The sequence below is a fragment of the Tachypleus tridentatus genome, chromosome 8 (assembly GCF_004210375.1).
Source record: "Tachypleus tridentatus isolate NWPU-2018 chromosome 8, ASM421037v1, whole genome shotgun sequence".
Classification (NCBI taxonomy): Eukaryota; Metazoa; Arthropoda; class Merostomata; order Xiphosura; family Limulidae; genus Tachypleus; species Tachypleus tridentatus.
In genome coordinates this window covers 144,975,041-144,986,155 of record NC_134832.1, presented here as the reverse complement: position 1 = coordinate 144,986,155, position 11,115 = coordinate 144,975,041, and the positions used below count along the sequence as shown (strand labels likewise).

At 32.5% G+C, this 11,115-nt stretch overlaps 1 long non-coding RNA gene across 2 annotated transcripts in view; it reads right to left on the bottom strand.

The window, feature by feature from the left end:
* Nucleotides 1–9,215: 9,215 nt before the first annotated feature.
* LOC143223684 (uncharacterized) overlaps nucleotides 9,216–11,115 on the bottom strand; it is an 85,917-nt gene continuing 84,017 nt past the window's right edge. For both annotated transcript variants that reach the window (XR_013013043.1, XR_013013042.1), the window contains exon 8: nucleotides 9,216–10,712. This is a non-coding gene — a long non-coding RNA (uncharacterized LOC143223684). The remainder of the gene's footprint in view (nucleotides 10,713–11,115) is intronic.

Genomic DNA, 11,115 nt, shown 5'->3' with positions numbered 1-11,115 from the left:
CAGAGAAAAATACTGAAACTCTGAGTAATGCAACATCAAATTACAAGTAAACTAGACACACAATGTAGAGCTCTTACTGAGTTACGTAATGAGATTTGTTATAACTTTCACCATTAGAATAATTATTTTTAACACATGAAAATTAATCATTAAATATTAAATCAGCATATGAACTAAATCATAATTATTACAGTAAACAGTCTGTATATCCAACATTAATATATTGCCAGTTCTTTCTTTATTAATATTATAGCATTTGTTTAAATGTTCATTGGTATATTTCAGATTCTCACCTACTTTAATTGATAAAACTTCAGTTGTAGTTTTTCTGGCACCGACAATAAATCCATCTGTATGGTATTTTTTATGTAGGAAAGGGATCGTTAAGTATTACATACTCCAGAAACAAACCTGAGAATGATTAAACACCATTGTGTTTCTGTTTTGACATGTTTACGGAGCAAATTTAGCCTGGCCATCAAGTTAGTAAGGCATTTCCAGCTATGCTCTCCTTTACTAAGGCAACTCTTGATGTCAATCCCAAATGCACAAGATGATTACAGAAAGGAGGTATGTTCCTTCAGCAGTGATCACTCAAGATAACTTTAGGTACTTATGTTGACCATGGTATTCACAGCCAGTTGTAACTTGCCAGCCATAGACTACACCCTGTCTTTTTAAGAAAATGTTGACCAATCCACCAACCACTTGAAAAAACATCCATGTACTTCACCATCCTCACATTTCATAAACATTGTAGCAACATCTAAACAGGCAGCAGACTTCATATTTTGGCATGATTGTTTCCTTGACTTTCAACACTTCAATGCAAAAAAACCACATCATAAGCCCTGTCTGTCCCAGCCCTAATCAACATACCTCTCATGTTTTCTCACCATTCCAGCACAATAGCAGCTGTCAAACAGGATAAACAAACCCACTGTTTGCAATAAACAATAGTAAAAGACCAACAAACCCAGATAGCAACTACCACAGTAATTAAACAAGTCAACCCAAACATTAGCAAAAAGGAAAAGAAAGCAACCCAGACCCAGCCTCCACTAGGAGACTGTGTTCAACCAGAAACCACTCATAAATCACAACAAATCAACTCTTGGAATAGCTTACAACCATTTCTTACTAACTGATACTTCTACCAACTCTTTTATCCACCAAGCGATTGAACAGATGAGCTGCCCTCCCTTTTTCATCACTCCTCCACCACTAACAATGAGGATCCAACCAGAAAAGACCTCTTCCCAGCTATAGTTCCTTCCTAAGAGCAGTATTTCACTTGAGAATCTATAGGCCACATTAATTAACCTATAGTCATAGCTATCACTCTTACTTTCCCACCCATCATATCAATTAACCTTTTAATATATTCACGTTAATTAGGCACTGGTAAAGGACTGGCACCTTACCAGTGAAAGTGACTTTTGCGGGTTTCTTCCAAAGACTTTGAATTGAAAAATGTACCAATATTTTGTTTAATGCATTTACCAAACCCATTACCTATAGCAAATAAAACAAATATCCTTATTATAAAATATTTTAAACTAAGTTTTCTTTGCATCAATTATCATTTGTATAACAGAGTAGCATTAGTTAATAATGAAGAATAAATACAAGAAGTATAAGATCATATTTTAACTTCATCTAACCAACAGACAAATTCCATCTGATACTTTTTAACATTATAGCATTAAGTACATTTGTGTGGTAAGATTTATGTTATATTTCATTGTACCATATATTTTCTACTTAGGATTTGAATATATAAATATATTACAATCTACACTAGGTTCATAATTTCCCATCCAGTAAGATTAGCTAGTGTACAAGTATAGAATATGTCACTAAAAACAAAATGTTCATGATACACAATTGCTATCAACCACTTTAAATCATAACTGTTATTAATCAGTTATTTTGATCAAATCATTCAATTGCCTAGTCATGATTACTTACATGTTGCTTAATAAAAGTGAAATGACAAAGTAAAATTGCACAGAGGTTGGGTAGTGAAGGTTTCAGGAATGGATACAGAGGGGGGGGGTACATCCCCTTACTGGCCATACCAAGATTGTGTAGGTTAATGGGAAATAAGAAATATAAAGTACTGATCATCTCAATTAGAATATTTTTGAGTACGTAGACCACTGAGTGGGATTTCCACAGGAACAAGGAGCTACTGTCTCACCATTACTAAATTGACCTCAGACCTAGTGACTTTATTAGTATTGGCTAGATCAACCCACTAGGCCGTCACTTACTTCCTCTCAGAAATGTTTTGGAATAAATGAGAGTACATGGTCATATGTACTGTGATATTAAAGAGTTCATGTTAATATGTTGTATACGTGATTCGATATACTGCTATAGGCCTAAGTGCTGTATGTTTACTTGTAACATGTTATTTAGGAATGTATGAAAGTTCACTGTCACATGCACTATGTTGTGTGATTCAGTACAGTGCTGTACAATTACTTGTAACTTGATATTTTAGAATAAAATCAATAAATGAGAGTTCATAGTCATATATGTTTCTTTTCTTTGTTTCTAAATTAATTCCATGAAATGTACCTTGCAGTAACAAGGAAAAGTTTACTTGGGGTCGGGTTTAAGTCACTGTTACTTAGTCGATCATCAATTAATGTTTTTATCATCCATTGACTGAAGGTGATACCACAAAATTAGCTGTTGTTTTTATCATCCTTTGACTGAAGGTGTTAACTACTAAATCATCAATTAATGGTTTTTATCATCCTTTGGTTGAAGGTGATACCACAAAATTACCTCTTGTTTTTATCATCCTTTAACTGAAGGTGTTACTACTAAATCATCAATTAATGGTTTTTATCATCCATTGATTGAAGGTGATACCACAAAATTAGCTGTTGTTTTTATCACTAAAAGAGTGAAGGTGTTACCACTAAATCATCTGTTAATAGTGTTTATCATCATTTGACTGAAAGTGACACCAATCATTTTTTTTAATGATATTTGTCATTGTCATTTAACTAAGAGCTACAAGTTAACTCCATGGAAAGCAGTCACTGTTTCTTTGAGTAAAAGTAAAGACAAACTTTGGGCAAGGCAGATTGCTGGAAGTAAATTTAACCAGTGTAATATGAGCTGTTGGGTGAAGAAATACAAACTGTGTGAAACACAAGAAGGAACAGGAAGAAAACATCCACAGAAGCTAATAATCACGTTCTGAAATATACGAGCATACAAGATTGTTGACTGTCATCCACAAATCTCAAAAGGACATAACAGAAAGCTTTATTACTTTACACAACATTCATGACCACTTTACACTAATTCTGACACATCTACAATGCACAATCTCAAAATATTACAGGAACCATGAAAAGTGTAAAACAACAACTGGGCAATATAATGATCTTTCCCACCACTGTACACAACATCTGTCCCCCAAACGTTTAGAGGAACTATAGGTTCTCAGTCAAACAAAATACATCTTATCAACCAATTCTCCTTCTACAGTTAATTCTTAGAAGAACTGTTGGTTAGTTGTCATTCACAGACATCTGAATCAATTCTTCCTCTACATACCAAATTCTTAGATGAACTTAAGTTGTCAGTCACAAACATTAATTCTATATGATTTCTCTCTGTATTCTAAATTTTTAGATAAATTGTGCTAAACAGTATTCCTGTATCAATTCTCTCTGTGTTCCAAATTCTTAATAAACTGTGGGTATGTCCCCAGTCACTTATAATATCCTTTAACATAACATCTTTTGTCAACTCTTCCATCTATAATGTTTGATACAACTTTTTCTTCCTCCATCTATGTAAAAATTATTTCTTGCAGTGATTGTTAATTCAAGATCTTGGATATATATGCTTAATAGATGAAGAAACATGACTATAATAACTAATTAATACATGATAATGAATATGATAACTTCCCAGGTACATTTCAAACTGCCCTCAAATATGGTACTTGAATAAGTTGATGTGCAGTACTTCAAACTGGAATACCAAAAACATGAAAGAAATGCCACAGTAGACATGTGAGAAGAATGGCTGGATCTTCTCCTCAGACAGCTTGAGGTAGATTCAAAATGGTGAGTGAAGATGTGTAAATTTTATTCTCATCAGATAGGGGGAGAAAATAAAAATATATCCAGGGAAGAGGAAGCCTCAAGTAATCTCAAACTAGTAACTGACACAGTGTTCCAAAAGGGCAATCAAGGAATATAAGAACCTTGTTTTGGGGTTTAAAAAGAAAAGGAAGCCACTCACACAAATATTTAGCAACAAGATGCACTCAAGAAAGATGACTGTCAAAAAATATGTAAATTAAACTATAAACAAGATATCACACAGTATAATGAAGAAAGCCTAATAACTCCTTTTTGTCTTGGAAAGTATTCAAGAGAAAAAAGCATATACTGGTCAAAAAATAAACAAAGAAAGCTGTATTTGTCAGATAAAAGAAAATTCATAGAACACCCCAATTAACATAAAATTAAACTGTCCCAGCAATAACATTAAGCGAGAGTTAAAAACAAAGGTAAAAAGATCCCCAATGATGCTGTCTTGAAAGTGAATAATAGAGAATATCTTAGGTCATGAACTGCGAGTACCTTTCAAACAATAGCGGTCAATTTACTAATCATATGAGAAAAAAAAAGTGTCACACAGTTGGTTCACTGCAGGTTACAAACCCAAAGCAACGTGAATAGGCAAATTACATGAAGAATCCTCAAAACAGATTGGTTTCTCAAAAGAATAAGGTTTAGGAAATCACATAAGATACAAACTAATTTCAACACATTGTGCTAGATATAAAAACAGTCATATGAATTCAGGAGCAAATATTAATTTTACTCAACATTTCACTTTATGGTTTCCTTGGGAGCAATTTGAGAACACTCACTAAGAACCTGAAAAGCATAATCTATTATCTTCCACCTTCACGGTGACAAATACAAAAGAACTATCGTACTTCATCTTTCCATAGCTAGTAAATAATATATCTTTAGTCAAATAGATTCAAGTAAGTTGTTAAATATTTTTTGCAAATGTTCAACTTACTTATAACTGTCACTTTCCTTAACATAATGTGAAATATTACAAACTGGTACACATCTTATAACATTGAGCAGGCTGCATACAATGGAAGCCATTCTGTATTTAGAACTGTTTTGTTACTGGTGTGTTATTTATATTGATGCTGAGAGGCACCAACACAATCTTGAACAAGCTAATGCAAATTATGGGTTTATGCCCTTACAAATATATGTTAGCTATAACTTCAAATAAAAGCAATTGTGGATTGTGGGATACTAATCTTGGACTTTGGTATAATTTGAAAGTATAATGACATGATCATTCATACCTTAGTCTTCATCTTGCACTCAAATGTGTGATTCTTTCTGTTGTAAATAAATGCAAGCAGATGCTAACACTTCTCTAAATAAAGATTTGTTCATTTCGTCATTTTTATCAGTTGTCCTAATGCAATTTATATACAGTATAACATTTGTGGAATGTTCTGCTTTTTGTAAATTGTTCATCATTAGCCTTGTATCACAGTACTGTGCTGTCATAATAATGAAATTCATTTTATTTCTTCAGTATATGTTATATACCAGGAGTGCCAGATTTTCAAAACATATTAGTATCAAGGCTTATGTGAGCTGCTTTGTCTTTTTTTTTTTTTAGTAAAACAGGCCCACTTCAACCAATTGGGTACCTCTACAATCTTATAACAATTTTACAACTCACTATATATATATATATAAAGACTAACTGAAAATGTTTAACTAAAATATCATGTTTAGATGTTATCTATAAAGTTTGTATATCATCCTGATGTTTGATCTTACAAATCTTTCTCTACACACTGGAATATTAAGTCAATACAAGGCAGAAATATAATTAGTGGCTATCATGTTGACATAAGTACAAGCAGTTAGTGATTGTCAAGTTAACTCAAACATATTTTGTGATTGTCATGTTAATTTACAGAGAAGTAGTCAGTGATTCTCGTGTCATCTTAAAAACAACTGCTTGTTAACAAATATTTAGTATAAAATTTAGTTGGGGATAATTATGAAAAATGAAATGCCATAGAGAACTACAATATAAATAATGTGTTTGGACACTGGTGTAACTAAATGGAAAGAGTATCTGAATAAGGCCAGAAGAAACTCAGGGCAATGGAAAATGCACTTAATTGGAAAAAAGTGAAAAGCCAGCATAAAGTAAAAACCATTAAATGAACCAAACGTAGAGAAATTTATGGAGTCCAGGGTAAGCAGTCAAGATCCCAATAAATACCTTATGCCATGGGAGGAGTCTAGAATTAAGTAGATAATGAAAGAATAACACTAAACTGGCCCTACAAAGCAGGGATATTTGAAAAATATATGCAAGGCAAAGGTTTAGCAGCATAGATTTGAGATACATCAGAGATACAGATAAGAGCATGTAAAACTCAATGAGGACTGAGAAAGAAAATATATGGTTGATAGTAATGTCCCAATACTAATGCAACCTCATGCTGCTTCGTACCATGGGTGTCCGAAGTCCAAGACAGTTGCAAGCAATTGTCAACAGACCACTATCGCCACCAGGGAAATCAGCAAGTCATTAAAGATTCTTTCAATTTGAGTATCCTGATCTTCCTCATAACAGCAACTCCTTGACTCATAACACCATATACATCCAAGACCACTGTTAACTGTAACAAAATTGTATGAAAAAGTAGTTCGGACATCACAACTGGAATGGGCAATGCAGATGTTTGGCACCAATGTCTTCTACGCAAGGATCACAACATTCATCACAGATATCATATGCATATGCAGGAAGAACTCAAACAGTGATGGCATCATGTACCTTGCCACCGAGATATGTTGAGCTGCAACCACCTTGTACTTTGAAACTGTGACTATTAATCTACCTTCTGAAGTTCATTAAACAATGCCATTCTAGATCATGAACAGAACATGTAAGTGGTATCTTGGCATCCCTTCCATTATGGGTTAGGCAGAATCCACCCAGCTTGTGACCATAAAAGCATCTATGAGAGCACTTATACTATGATTTTTGATAACACTTGCATATATTTACAAACCTTTGCAAGTTACTGTTTAGTCTAAGTAGCTTAAATGTCATACAATTATACAGATATACATACATGTATACTATATTGACGAATATCACAGAAGTTACAATGTTACTACATCCAACAGTATAAAACTGACTTTTAGTATTTATAAAGTTAGCTGTTATGTTGGTGTTTTAGTGGGCTAGCATTTTGTAAAATACAGTCACAATTCAATTATCATACATTATTACTATTTACAAATAAGTTCTTAAGTCTATTTTTCTTAAAATATAGAATAGTAAATACATCTATATCTATTATTTACTATATCTTTTAGTTAGGACAACCTTTGTAGTTGCTCGCTTATGAGGTAACCAAGCACTTTAAAATTTTGCCTGTGGAAGATGTGAAAGGAAATAATTTTTTTTAGATTTTATATACATATATATATAATACATTTAAGTAATCAAAGAAAATTATAAATAACTATATTAATACCATACAATTTCACTATAATTTATGAACCTCAGTAATTAAGCTGAATTTGAGTTCAAAAAAATATGAAATTTCTTTCCAAACTAAAGACTCAACCTAGTTTCTTAAAATATTGTTTTGAAAGATGACAATGAACAAGACACATTTTTAAAGGGCTGATAAAGTCACCAGGGGGCATTCTCAGCTTTGATTGGTTATTCACATGTCATAGACAGAAGCAAGTATATACAAGTGAGCATGTTCAAAAATGGAAAGAGGTGAGTGACACCACTGTGGTTGATTCAGCATGAGTAATATCCAAGGAAATAGATAAGAGAGGAGGTTATTATTTTATATTCCAACTGGTTAATATTGATAATTTGAATCCTTAATTCATTCAAAACTATATACTTTATATTTTAACATCACAAACATCTGATTTGACCCAGTGCTGCTTTCAACATACCAAGTGACAAAAATCGTTTAGTTGTTTTTTTAATATTTACCTTGAAACTAAGAAATTAACTGATGTATAACACTAAAATGTGAATTATAATCTACAATTTGATACTAAACTTTTCAACATAAATTTGTAAAATAACCATTAAATTGAATTTTGAATGCAAGTCAACAAATAAGATGGCATGGTCTTTGACCCTCTTTAAAAAGAGGCCATTCCTGATGCCCCTAAGACTCTTCAAACCATGATATCATAAGTATTTGTCAGCATAAGTGTGTAGATATGTGTATATTTACACACACACATATTTCTTTTTTGCCCTTATAGCTTTCCGACTTTTTTTTAGATTAATCTTCGTTGTCTAGAAATTTTCCAGGTCTCTTCTTCCTCCTTATCAAGAGCTCTGTCTCGTGTGACATCACCAACTAACTTAACCCTATTTCAAATGTACATCATAAACTTCTCTCCAATCTTATTAATACTTCTGAACCATTCATGTATGAGGTGAAGAACAACAGATAGTTTCTTAGCATCCCCAATTGTCTTCTTCTTCTTGGAGAAGTCTATAAACTGAAATTAGTGCAAAGAAAGGATTCGAAGCATTTCCACTCTTCACTGGATCCCTTGAAAAGATGTCAGACTGAGCATCTGTGGAGAACTTTCACCACCCAAATATTTATAGTATCTAAAACAGTATATATCATAACAGGGAGTCTAGTAGGAGCCAAGAAATTTAAGGATTTACTGATTATTGTAGAAATATTAGCAAGTAAAGCAGAAGAATTGTTCATGAGACATCCAAACATTGGAAAGAGTTAATTTTACTGGTATTAAAGAAATTCATTTGTAACAAGTGTAGTGTGAACCCAACAACAAAAACTTAAGCAAAAATAGTTAGTAATTTATTTGTTAAAGAAAGTAGAAGCAGTAACAAATTATGCAAGCCTAAATGAGTGAAAGAGGCTAATATGTTTCGAAGTAAAACTTGTTCTATATTTTTATCATGTTTTCATGTATTTTTCTAAGAAAATATCCTATAATCTCACAAAATTGAGCTTCTAGTGACTGGCATCATAAAACTGTGATTAACCCTACTGTTAGTATATGTTGCAGTTTTATAAATGTAATATCTGTCACAGACACTATAATTATACACATCTTACATTTTTAAGGTTTACTCACAGTGCAAATGTTTAGGTTGATTTATTTTTCATTTTTATTCAACTACATGTTACACAAGTCCCTACTATGTATCCACATGCTACTTAAAAACAGTTTTTTAAGACAATTTTTTCCCATACATTTTACAGTACTAAAGTTTATCCCTCGTGTGTATCTTCTCATGCCTTTTTAGACCACTATTTATTACAAATTCTTTGCCATATATTTTATAACTATTTGGTTTCTCTCCAGTGTGTGTTCTCTGATGCAGTTTCAGTTCATCATTTCTTCCAAAGCTTTTCCCACGCACTACACAACTGTATGGTTTCTCCCCAGTATGTACTTTCCCATGGCTTTTCAGTTCATTATTTGTTCTAAAATCTTTGCCACATGCTAAACAATGGTATGGTTTCTCCCTGGTATGAATCCTTTGATGTATTTTTAGGGTATCTTTTCTTCCAAATTCTTTGCCACACACCATACAACCATATGGCTTCTCTCTGGTATGTATTCTCTGATGTATTTTTAATTTACTATTTGTTCCAAATATTTTCCACATATCACACAACTGTATGGTTTCTCGCCCGTGTGTACCTTTTCATGTAATTTTAGAGTACTATCAATTACAAATTTTTTACCACAAACTATACAACAGGGATACTAAAGTTTATTCCTCGTGTGTATCTTCTCACGCCTTTTTAGACCACTATTTATTTCAAATTCTTTGCCACACAATACACAACTGTATGGTTCTCACCAGTGTGTATCTTTTGATGTGTTTTTAGGTTACTATTTATTCCAAATTCTTTTCCATATATTTTATAACTATTTGGTTTCTCTCCAGTGTGTGTTCTCTGATGCAGTTTCAGTTCATCATTTCTTCCAAAGCTTTTCCCATGCACTACACAACTGTATGGTTTCTCTCCAGTATGTACTTTCCCATGGCTTTTCAGTTCATTATTTGTTCTAAAATCTTTGCCACATGCTAAACAATGATATGGTTTCTCCCCAGTATGAATCCTTTGATGTATTTTTAGGTTATCATTTCTTCCAAATTCTTTGCCACACACCATACAACCATATGGCTTCTCTCTGGTATGTATTCTCTGATGTATTTTTAATTTACTATTTATTCCAAAATGTTTTCCACATATCACACAACTGTATGGTTTCTCGCCCATGTGTACCTTTTCATGTCATTTTAGACTACTATCAATTACACATTTTTACCACAAACTATACAACAATATGGTTTCTTGCCAGTGGGTATTCTCTGATGTGCTTTTAGATTACTATTATTTCCAAATTCTTTTCCACATGTAAGACAACTGTACAGTTTCTTACCACTGTAAAGCATATTAGATTGTTTTAGATTACTTCCACATAAATTTGTTTTTCCCATAACATCACTGTTTAGTTTCTGAGATTTGTTGACTTTTGTTTCCATAAAAAGAACTTCTTGTGTTAGATCATGACCATCAGCAAACTGATTTCCAGAAGGGATGTTTACATGTGTCTTTATATCTAAAACAAAATATATGGATGTGAAATTTACAGTTATTAATAAATACATTGATAAAAATCTAAATACAGCTACAATGGCTTAACACATTTAACTGATAAATATAACTTATCAAAGGAATCCCTGTGTACTACACCCTGATATAACAACTACGACACATATTTTGTCACTTCAAATCCATTTTTTTGGTAGTGAAGTTCTGACTCTTCTGCAGCTTCATATAAAAAGTCCCAAAGTATGTTTTAGTAAGTCAAATCTGGTGAAGTATCGATAATACCCTTCTATATGAATGTTACAAGGATAAAAGTTGTCTTCCTTACAAGGATGTTATAAACTCTTCTAAATGGTAAACTACTGAAAGTTATTTAATTTTCTTATTGTGCAAAGTAAACTTTTCTGTTATGT